General features: G+C 26.8%; 1 protein-coding gene across 6 annotated transcripts in view; it reads left to right on the top strand.

Annotated features, from left to right (window-relative positions):
* The window catches only part of LOC132926273 (atherin-like), a 148,725-nt gene that overhangs the window by 101,129 nt on the left and 35,263 nt on the right, over window positions 1-12,333 (top strand). The window lies entirely within an intron of this gene.

The raw sequence follows: 12,333 nt of genomic DNA, 5'->3' as shown, positions 1-12,333 counted from the left end.
TGTGTATACATCGTGTATAATAATATACACTCCGACGTGCACATGCGGTTTTTCTCAATGACAAAACCTTCCTTATCGTTGCACCGAAATTGAACAAAAAATGCCAAAATACGAGTCGTGGACACATGGCTATACTTCTACTATATGGTGGCTATCTTATCCCAACACACACACACAATAACGCGTTATCTAATACGACTAATATGACTGTAATTTGAGTCTCCAGCCATAATCCCCATACGGTTATCCATAATTACTATTTAACGAGCTGTCGAGCCGCTGTATCGTGTCGTCTTCTCCGTTTGGAACGCCTGCACGAGTGGATTTTAAAAAAGCCACGCCTACCTATATATGGTATATGCGATAAAATACAAAGAATATAATCCCTATTATTCGATCGATATTTAACAGAATCATATTGCGCTCGGAGAACTAGATCAATAATATACAGCTCTAGCCTCTAACGTATTACAACGAAATGGATGATATATCATGTTTTAATATTATTCATGAAATGCGTGTGAAAAAATACAAAGTGTACGATGTTTCACGAAAAACGCTTACCATGGTATATAGTTTCATTATAGGCACTTATTAATATTATCTGTATCATATATAGTTAAAATGACTTCTTCGGACTTGGTAACACGAAAGATATTCACCGTAAAATCAGCTATAGTATTCTAGAATATGCTACATGAATAATTTTACAGTTCAATATATTATTGTTATTTTTTAAATTTTAAAATAAAAAAAGGAATACAAATGAATTATTATTAATTATTATAATGAAGTACATAGCTTGCCATTTATTTTTGTTAAATTATGTCCTCAAGATGATGGTCATTTCCTTCTCAAGCACTCTTCTGTCTACTTTGTATATTTTCCAAGTCACAAATCACATAGTTTCCAAAAATGGCGATATTAGTTGGCCACCTCGATCACCTGATTTATCAGCACGTGACTTCTTTTTGTAGGGGTTTTAAAAAGTAAATTCAATGCACAAAAACCTTGAAATATTGATGAACTAAAAAACAAAATAAGAAAACGCCATTAAACTTTTGGAAGTTATCATCGCGTAGTGGAAAATATACGAAGTAGGCTAGAAGAGCGTTAAATAAATAAATATGGCCATCATCTTGAGTACATTAAAAAAAAAAAATAAAGACAAATTATATAAGTACTTCATTAAAATAAATAAAAATTAATTTATATTCGTTTTTTTTATTTCATAATTTATCTTTGAAAATCGGCTGTTTAAGTGCTTCGCCCTGTATTATTATAGCCTCCATATAAGTGTTAAATTTGAATTCAATGATAATAACAACTGCATATTACCAAAAACGACGATTCTGAGGAAAGACGGTCAATCAGCCTATATATTACTAAGTACATTATTTTATATTTATATGTTATATTTTTATTGCTATTAAAGAAATTTATTTTTATATTAGAATTATTTTTTTTTCAATTTGAAAATGTCATTGTGTAAGTACAATACATGCAGGGTGATTCTTTTATTGTCGAACACTCATTATTTCAAAAAGTATTAACTTTTTACGATTTTTTTTTTTTTTTTGTTCAGCAACTTGGTTACAATATGATTTACTACGAGTACAATAAAATTGTAAAAATACTTTAACCATTATATTTATTAGGTAATCTATACTATCAAAGGAAATCAAACATTTTGAAATTTTAGTCGTATCATATAATTATATATTAAGTAAGTATATTAAACTCAATATTTGATAAGTATATTTATTTAAAAAATGTATTATGTAATTCTATACAATTCTTATAATATTGTTTCTCAGATACTTTGTCGTTTGTAAACAATTCGCTTTAAATTTAATTTACTATAATACGTCATATTTATCATATTATAGCACATTGTTGTATATTGAAATTTACTAAACGACAATATAATAATACTCCGTAATACCGAACGACTATGGTACTTATAACTTATTAAATATCAACATTTTCAGTTTATTTTAATATTTATTAAAATACAATTTATTATTTGGTGCTTTGATATATTATTGTTATAAGTAAATTAATAAATGAATTCTGACGACTTATTACAATATTCTATTATTTTATAATTACCTAGTTTGCGTTTTAAAAGATATTTTAATTTTACGTAATTGTCTACATTTGGCCGAAAAAAAAAGATTTTTCTTTAAGCAATTTTAATAATTATATGTCGTAATTAAAAAAAAAATCTAACTGTATAAATAAGCCGTATAGGGATAGAAAACTCAGTTACTAAAAGGCAAATCTCTATAATTTAAAAATCTAGCGGACCAGAAACAATAGAAAGCAAAAAAAAAAAAAAATGTACAATCGGTTACAATATAACTGATGACAATATTTTGAAACCGTTAAAAAAAAAATGGTTAAAAAATTGTTCAATTGCGTTTTTTTTTTTTACAGCATTTAATAAATCACTTCTTTTGGACTTATACGTTCTACGATAAATATTATTATATCGATTTTATAAATAAAATAATAAAATGAAATTTAATAAAGTTATTTGAAAATGTAGCACGTGTCAAATAAACAAGGTTCACACGCCTCATGCGGCCTGCGAGCCCCCAGTTGCATATCTCTGATAAGATATAATTGATACTTTTGCCATTTTTCGAATTAAGTATATATTATAATAATATAATATTGTTATAAGAACCGATCTATATAGTATCCATTATATTGACTTTTAACTCTAATAATATATTAATTATTTATGATCATTAAAAACCGAATTATTAATTTATTATTAATAAGTAATCAAAATTACTCATTGCGTGTAGGTACATTTTAAAAACAATAGAGGATTATAATTCTTCACCTAAATATTTATATTTTCACATGCAACAGGCAGTGGGTATATGACAATTTATTTTTAGTGTGATTGATGATACGGGCAAAGTCTAAAATATAATGTACCTATAATACCTATATCATTCTTCCCCGCAATTTCCCGTATCTAGTCCGTTCTTATACTCTGTCAATGCTTTTTAGCCAATTGATATTTCGACCAAATCGTTTTAGAAGTCCTATTAGCCATATAACATCTGACATAATTTCTTCAGTTTTGTTCATCTGTTTTTATTATTATTGTTTTTTTTATTTCTTCAACGTAAAACATCACATAATCTGGAATTCCCGCTTATCATTTTTATTTATTTGGTTTCCCAGGATTGTGTAGAAAGGATTTCCAGTTTTACTTTTAATAATTATTCTAAACATTTTAAGATTTATTAAACGGAAAAAATTGAACGAAACACTTTTCCATGAAACGGCTGGCCGAGCTGTACATTTCTCCGACGGCTGATAATATTAAATAAACCTATTAATATATACCTACACCGTTAAATATTTGCTTATCAAGTTTTCTTTTTGCAATTGCGTTTTCAGTTAATAACAACACAAATATTATTATACAAAACGTGTTTATTTTTTCCAGTCCGTTTTCATTTAATTTATAATTTTTTAAATAATTATTTCTGATTTTTTGTTTTAAATTATCAACTACATAATATTTACAAAACGTTCAATAAAAATAAATTACAATGCACACAATTAAATAATCATATTATTATTATTATTATATAGTTACTTATTTAAAACAGTAAAACAATTTAAATAAATATTTTTTTTTTTATTTACTTATATAGGTGTATACAATATAATGTTCCCCAAGAAGCAATAAGAATACGTGATAACAAAATGTATTTTTTACAAGAGTAGCATGACAGAAGGAGTCACCCAGTGGCGTAATATTACCCTAACTTGTTATTATTATTATTTTTTTGTTAATTTAAATGGTCAGTCATTAAACATTAAGTTAGTCACGATACCAGTCTCTTTTGAACCTTTTTGAAATCGTGACAGTGGCGAGGATAGATATATGAGGAGACAAATATTTTATAGCTGTTTAAATACGCGTTGAATTACTGTTATTGTAATGAGAAAAGAAAGCTACTAAATGTATCGAAAATGTATACATTTAAATATTGATTTTCCACTTGGACTTGAGCAGTGCCTTGTATAATAATATAATTAGAACGCATATAATTTTTCATCGCAATTGCTCCATAATCATTATTGGTTAGTTCCGAGAAGTAACTATTAAAAAAGATACTTATATACTCGTAATTTAAAATTAAGAATATATTTAAACATCGATTATTATCTTGTCTTTTATTTAAATTCAAATGTATTTCAATAAAGCTGATAGAAATGGAAATAATAAAATATTGTATTAACGACGCTCTTCTATATAATGGTATTTAATTAGTCAATTACGTTGTATTAAATTGAATTAATTATTTACTTACTTCTTTAATGTACATTCAAGCGTGTGGCGTGTGCTTTTGCCTTAACCTGACTTGAATCAGGGTGAATTGGTCGAATACATCGATAAAAAATATAAATTGATAAGTCCACTGAAATTCAAAAAAAAAAAATTATCTTATTTTAATTTTTTAATTCTGATCATAATTATTACGTTCAGTAGAAAAAACTTAATTTTAAGTATTTGAATCGGTTAATTAAAAATAAACAAATATTGAAAAATTACGTTGTTAAGTTTGATAGAGATTTTATGTGGTAGAACCATTTAAATTGACATCACAATTGCGTCGATTCACTTTTTGAAACTACATAATAATATAATACATCATATTTTTTTATATTTTAACAATATTTGTCTTACCGTCTCGGCAAACACTATTCGATAAAAATTAAATTTCAATAAATGGGTTAACACTTATAATTTGCATTGATGACACGACACTTTCTTGCAAGTATTAAACAATATACTTAACACACATTGTCAACAATTTTATTTTTAGTTACTTACCTACATAATATATTATTAAATATCGATTTTATGTTTCACTCTCAAAAAATTGTGTATGTCAAAATAACTAAAAATGCTGTAATATAAGAGTATATTTTGTGAAAACTCATCAATATAAAACAACGCGTAACAAATTATTATAAGAGTATATCAATTTCACGAGCTTAGTGAAGTTACCATAGTGGTTATTTTATGTACCAATAAAAAAGTCATATTATAAAATTGTATGGAAGGTTTTGTGAAATACCGTTTGATTTAATAGATTTCATGAAAATTATTTTTTATCGAGTTGAATACGACCTTTAATCGCATCGTATAAAAGGCGATTTTCGTTACTCAAAAACGGCAGTAAAGGAAATCGTACAATAATAAGTAATAATAAGGTTTGTTTGAAGCGTACTTTGAATTTAACTTTCGGGTTCTTATAGTACATGGATCAACGTACGAGTCAAAAATAAAATATAATAAAATAAAATGTATACAACTAAAGAATTATATACTTATATTGTTATTGTTTTTTGATATACATATTTTATTATTGCTAATTTTAAAGCATTTTAAGTCATATTATCCAATTTCGGAAATTCACTGTTTTTGATGAAAAACATTGTTTCATGTTTATACTATATTTTTGCGACTGTATACATTATAATGTATACTAAACACTTTAATTTATACAATTAATTGTATTTCTACAGTTTATAATATTCTATACACCCGTATAAATTATTCCAACTCCGTAGTATATGGTACAGTATTATAATACCTGTGGTTTTGCATTATATTACACGCAGAGTATTAACTTTTGAAGAAGAAATATTTCAATGTCATTTTAAAATTAATATTGTTTAAATAATGTTCTGTATAGCGTGTGAAAAATTGTGTTCAAAATAATAAAAACAATAATGGCTTTTCGCAAGACGGATATTTTTTATTATCTATAAAATATAAAAAAATATATATATTACAAACATCGAGACATTTTTAAATAAACGATTCTCTTGAACAGTTAACAACCTTTACTTCTCACTAATTTCGTGGACATTTTAAAGAGTAGTGACGTTAAAACTACAGAGCCGAGAATAAATATATATATAATAATGCCGTTGACTCAATAAAATCGATTTAAAACAACACATTAAAATTAAAATGTACTGTAACGGATCACGGATACGCGATACGACCGCTATATACGAACCATAAACATACAAATAGGCAATAAGAAATAATGCTCACTGTAGACGACATGTGAAGTGCGTACACACATTATACATAATATATAAAATGTATATGTAATGTATGTCTTGTGTTAACACTATTATTACAAGAGACACGCCATGTCAAGTTCAATAGTACCTGTTATTTGTATTATCGTCCGTTCTTTACCGAAGCTCCCTGCCAACTACGGTTAAAATTATAATTCAGAGCACCCTGAAAACCGTCACTGAATTACTTAAACCCAACAGGTCCCCTCTCCTCCCGTCGTACTGTATTATATTTAATATCGTATTATGATTTTGACACATTGATAATGTTTCGCACGATAATATTATGATATTTGTAAAAATAAACTATATTATGACGTATTGATTATAACGTTTCATAATAAACATTCACATAATATAAGTCAATATAATATATTAACGTGACTGTTGGGGCGGTGGTCGTTTTTGGGCGAAGGTAATAATTTTGACCAAAAAAAAAAAAATAATATAGTCCGTTTGGGCGAGTGAAATTGTTTTTACCTACGCGAGGTAATAACCCGGCGACAGATACGGACGATATCGTTGCTAATCATTGTTATTAATCACTATTATTGAAAACAAGATTACGATTCAGACATGATTTTGTTTAATTAATATTGACGAGTTTGCATTTATATCACAAGCATTTTCGTATATAGCCGATACATTACTTTAAAATGTACTAATTATATATATTATATGTAATTTAATTTATTATTTTTTGACTGATATCTATACCAATATTTTTTTTTTTTTTTTTTTTAGTAGAATTCATTATAAATTATGTTTATTTTATACGATTTTGTTTAATTAATTGTCGAGTGTATGTTATAGACCATATTTTGGGTCGGTTCGCCCAAGCGGTCTACGCCCGTGACTAACGTATATATGTAAACAGCACGTATACGCACTGTGCAATGCAAATGTTTAGTTTACACGGCAATTTATTAAGTGACAGAGTTCCCGTAAAATCCTTTGAAAACGAAAAGAAAATTACTACAAACAAAAACCAAAAAGCCGAATAAAAGTCTAAAAAATCGCATTAGGTATATACACCGCTTTTATAAAAGGTAATGATTAATATAGTTCGTGATAGGGACTTTGTGTATACCTACCTACTACGAAAGTTGCACAAGACGCAACACAGTCAAAATGAAAAATAAAAAAAACAGTAATTGCGTTTGCCTCAAACCCACAGGCCGCTTTATTAATTATAACAACATTAATTGTCATGTACTTTCGCGTCATGATAATATAATATAATATTAATAATAATAATAATATTTCGTCGGCACGACCGTAATGAAACATTGCCCATATTGTTTTATTATATTATTTATGATTTATGGCGTACCTATACGTGCTCAACACTATGTGATTCGCGAGTAGGCAATAATATTATTAGGTAGGTACGAGTTTTGGTCGTCGTGCGAATGCGACGACTCGTAATTTATTATTATCGTGTAGAACTGTATACTACCATCGCACGGGCACGCACGACCACAACATTTTAATAATCTTTAAATTATATTTGTTTTCGACACTGTACGGACAGTAGCAAAAAAGCGCGGCCGTACAATAATTATATATTAATAATTTCGACTGTAACCGCACTAATACCTACTGAAAAGGCGTACATTTTCACGAATCTTACGACTTCCTAACCACACGCGTCATATTTTATAATATATCATATCGAATTAATTTCAGAGTTCCATCACTACACACCACACATCTACCTATACTTCATCCCCACTTCGTTACTCTAACTGAATCTGACTTCTTATCGGATGGTCGTATATTTCCGTCTGGAGAAAAGGAAAGCCTCACTTTTGAGCTTTAATTTATTTACTTTTTACAGGGCACTGATTTTGATCGTGTTTCTTTTTTCCCTTTCTTTCTTATCAATATATATTGTTTATTGTCTATATATTTCTCTTGTTACGGCGTACCTTTATTTTCGTTTCTGTTAAGTATTGTTCTATACTTTGTATTTTAATCAATACTTCGTCATGTTTTTATTGTCTTGTTCTTTTTGTTTTGTGTGTGTATGTGTGTGTTCAGACCTGTAGCATTGGTAAATAAATGGATAAATAAATACGCACACAAGTATACAAAGTGATTATTTTAATATAGTAAGCATAATTATTTTCTTGAAAAGTCTTAACCTTTTTGTAAATATATATATTTATTTTTTTTTTATAAAAAGTCATTAAGACATTAATAATGATAAAAATAATAATTTGTACTCCACAAAATGTTGGTTTGCTTATCAAAAGTTTAAATGTTATAAAGCACTTAAAATAAAACAATGACAAAAATAAAAAAAACATTCTGTTCTTTCAATGATTTCTTATGAATTCGAAAAAAAAATATAGTCAAAATCTTTAACATTTTTTAAGAAAATTAGTGTTTATCTCTTAAAAAAGTATAATCGACAAATGTTGACCCTACGGATTATGCGTTGTCATGTTTAAATGTGCACATATATTATTATTACTAAATTCTATGAGCATAATATAATATTATTATGAGTGTCTCGATGTAGGAAGATAATATATTGTTTTGCGGTAAGGCCGAACTGATTAAACGCTTTGTAATGTTTTAAATATTTCCGGTAACTATTATTTTAGTATTTTTTTTTCAATCCCTTTTAATCGCGGACACTACGCTTATTGTGTCGCAGCGTAGTGTTATTAATTTAACAAATATGTTTAGAATTTCATAACCGCGTAAAATGATATTATTGTTATAGATATTACACGTTATAAAAATATGGGCGTTAGTTTTTTCGAATCCATTGACATGAAGCAAGAGCATCCTTTGGGCGTATCATATAATATAAAAATAAATAATAATGTTTATTAAGTAACATAATTTTATGAGCGCGTGTATAGAGGGTAAATATGATACTATCGGCTTTTTGTGCTACAAATTGAAAAGCCATTGCTATTTATCTTTAAAAAAAACTATTTTTTCAGATTGGTTTGAAATATTTATACAAAATATGATCGTACCTACTAAAATTTGATTAAGTATATTGACACCATAATATCAAATAGTTAAAGTAAGAACATTTTGAGTGATTAAGCATTGATTTTTTCGTTAGTTTAATTTTTAAGGTAATATTTTACATACTAATATCTTGTTTAAAAATGTATTATTAAAATATCAAAAAGAAACTCAACGCTTAATCACTTATTATTTTTTAAATTTTAACTTATAACTTATAAGTCAACTTAATATAATATTAAAACTAACAATAGTATATAAATGGGTTCTACTGAACAGAAATTGCTATATTGTATGTGTGTAAGACAGACATGCGTCTTCTTAACGTAATAATACAAGATGATCAAAATACTTTTAATTTCAAAAATATAAATTAATGACTTGAATAATTATTACCAATCAAAGTATTATACCATTTTTTTTTTAAATAAGTCGTATTTTAAATAGTCCACGTGTTAAAAAAAAAATAGATTGCTGTTCACAGTTTTATCGTAAAGTTTTTGAGTAATATTTATTAATATTATAATAATAAAAATATTATTAATATTAATAAATATTTTTATAGTACACTTGTTAGATATTTTTAAAGTTAGGTAAGTATTTGGAGACTATCTTGAATACAATCATGGATTTATTTGTAATTTAAAATCAAATACCTTTGAAAAGAATTTTATTCGTCATATTTCGGATTATATTTTTGATAAACATTATGTTATTTAATTTATAGTTAAAATCAAATTGTTTAAAATGTATTTATTTTGTATTTTATTAATAACCGTTTTATTTTGTTACATGATGGGTTTATTCAAAATTGAATATACTAGATCTCTTAAAATATTATTTCAATAGGATCAAATATGAATTTATTTTATAGCAAATGGTCCATAAAATATGATAATTAAATCAATCGAAATACTCAAATGAAAACCTTTATTTATTCATTTTGTGTTTTAATCGCACACTTTATACATTTTAAAAACAAATTGAAAAAACTTTTTATGAATTATTCATATTTCTAAAACATTTAAAAACCTCGGGATGCATAGATATCATTATTTTTTTAAGTATTTTTTTTCTACTAACCGGGTACTTGAAGTCTTGAAAATTACATAGACACGATGCGATGAATGAAATTTTTGTTCAGAAACATTCTGAAAATTCCGTAATAGTGGTGTTTGTGTTATTATAACATAAGCATCCCTGTTGCCCACTCAAAATTGCGCACTGTCGAGCACAGAATCCCGACCAATGCTATTAAAACTGGTCCGCTTCACTAATTTATGTATATTAATTTACAAGAATCGCTAATAATATACCTATGGCACTGCACAATATTATCGTAAAATATGAAATTTTATGGTATGTATATAATTGAGTTTTTATGCACATAAAACAATAAATAAATCAAGCAGTCAGTATACATAGCACACACGAGATTTTTTTAATAATGCATTCCTATCCATATTTTGGGTGCGCTAAACCTACATGCACAGGTAATGTGCTAAGATTTTGTATTCGAAATTAAAAAAAAAAATAATATTATAATGTACTAGTAACATTTTTGTGTCTGTGTATACATTTATTTTTTATTATTTATTTATTTTCTTTTTTGGCTTCTCGGATAAAAAGGGTTCGTTAAAAAAATATACAATAAACGTCAAGTATTACCTAAAGAACGTATTTTTTTTATATTATCTCAGTTTTAATTGTCAACAAAACTTCTCTACTCACTTCCTGCAGTTCCAGTTTAACAATGGTTACTTGTTTTACTTGTTTAATATCTGGAGTGTATTTTGGTTAGTCATAATGAAACACGACAAATAGCACTATATATAGTCTCATTTTGATTGGATTGAATTCATCGTACAACATTAACTTTAACAACTGTATGTCGACGAGAATATTGCTAGTATGAAATAAACCAATTTTTCAAAGTTCGTGTTCACCTAATAAAATAATATACCTAAAAGTGAGTTCCAAACTTTCGACATTTTATAATTTATTAATAAAACTGAATTATTTAAAAATATCATTAAATTTCAGCCAATGTTCCACCATTGGCACGTGCTCAATATTGGATTGCGATTTCTATAGACCAATAAAAATAAAACTATTAATACAAAAAATTCTACATTTTATCAAAAAAAACTAAACATTTTAAGACAAGTTATTTGATAAAATGGATTGTCTACGAGGAGTCCAATCATGCACATATTTAACTTATGTAATTAAATTATTTTAGGCGATTAAAACAAAGCAAATTTTAATACTGAACATGCCTCAATTGCCATCAATAACAAAGATACCGTCTTAATTAATAAAATGTCATTCGACGACGCGAAAAAACTCATAAATGAATGTACAAAATATAAATGGCAAAAAATCTGGAACATACAAAACACAAAATTAAATGAAATAAAAAGAGACATACATCGTTGGATCAATCCTAACCTCAACCGTAAAGAAGATACGGTTCTCAATAGACTCCGTTCTGGTCACACCAGAATTACTCACGGCTTCCTGATGGCAAGAGAGGAACCCCCCATCTGTCAAACCTGCGGAACCTTGTTAACAGTCAAACACCTAATAGCCGACTGTTTAATGTTCAACCAAGAACGGGCCGAGCACAAGATATCCTACAACCTAGACGCTGCACTTGGACTCAACCAAAAAAAAAATCTTGACCTAATTAAGTTTCTGAAACAAACTAAACTTTTCAATCTTATATAAAAAAAATTATTATTATTAGCACTTATTTAGTATTATAAGCTTATTTGTAACTAATGGCCATTGTTGTCGATGTTATTCTTTGCGATCAATAAAAAAAAAAAAAAAAAAAAAAAAATTTTAATACACCTGAAATAGAAATATTTTAAAATCGAAATCGAAAAAATTAGTTATCGGAAATGACGGGGAAATAATGAAATTACAAGTTTTATGTACTTGATATTATTTCTTAGTTATTTTCGATAGTCATATTATAATTTAAGAAATTATACCTACTTAAATTTCTAAAAATATAAATATTGACTTGCCATTAAAAGTAATATCTGATGCTGTTAAGGAAACGTGATAATAAATAGAAAATTAAAATTATTGTATACAAACTGGATTAATTATTATTCAAATTAATTTTAACACGACAAACGAAAATATGGTATTTTTATAATATATACACTTAAATGTTAAAATGTCTTACATTTAATT

Source organism: Rhopalosiphum padi, chromosome 3 (assembly GCF_020882245.1).
Source record: "Rhopalosiphum padi isolate XX-2018 chromosome 3, ASM2088224v1, whole genome shotgun sequence".
NCBI classification, from domain to species: domain Eukaryota; kingdom Metazoa; phylum Arthropoda; class Insecta; order Hemiptera; family Aphididae; genus Rhopalosiphum; species Rhopalosiphum padi.
This window is presented reverse-complemented; position numbering and strand designations above follow the sequence as displayed.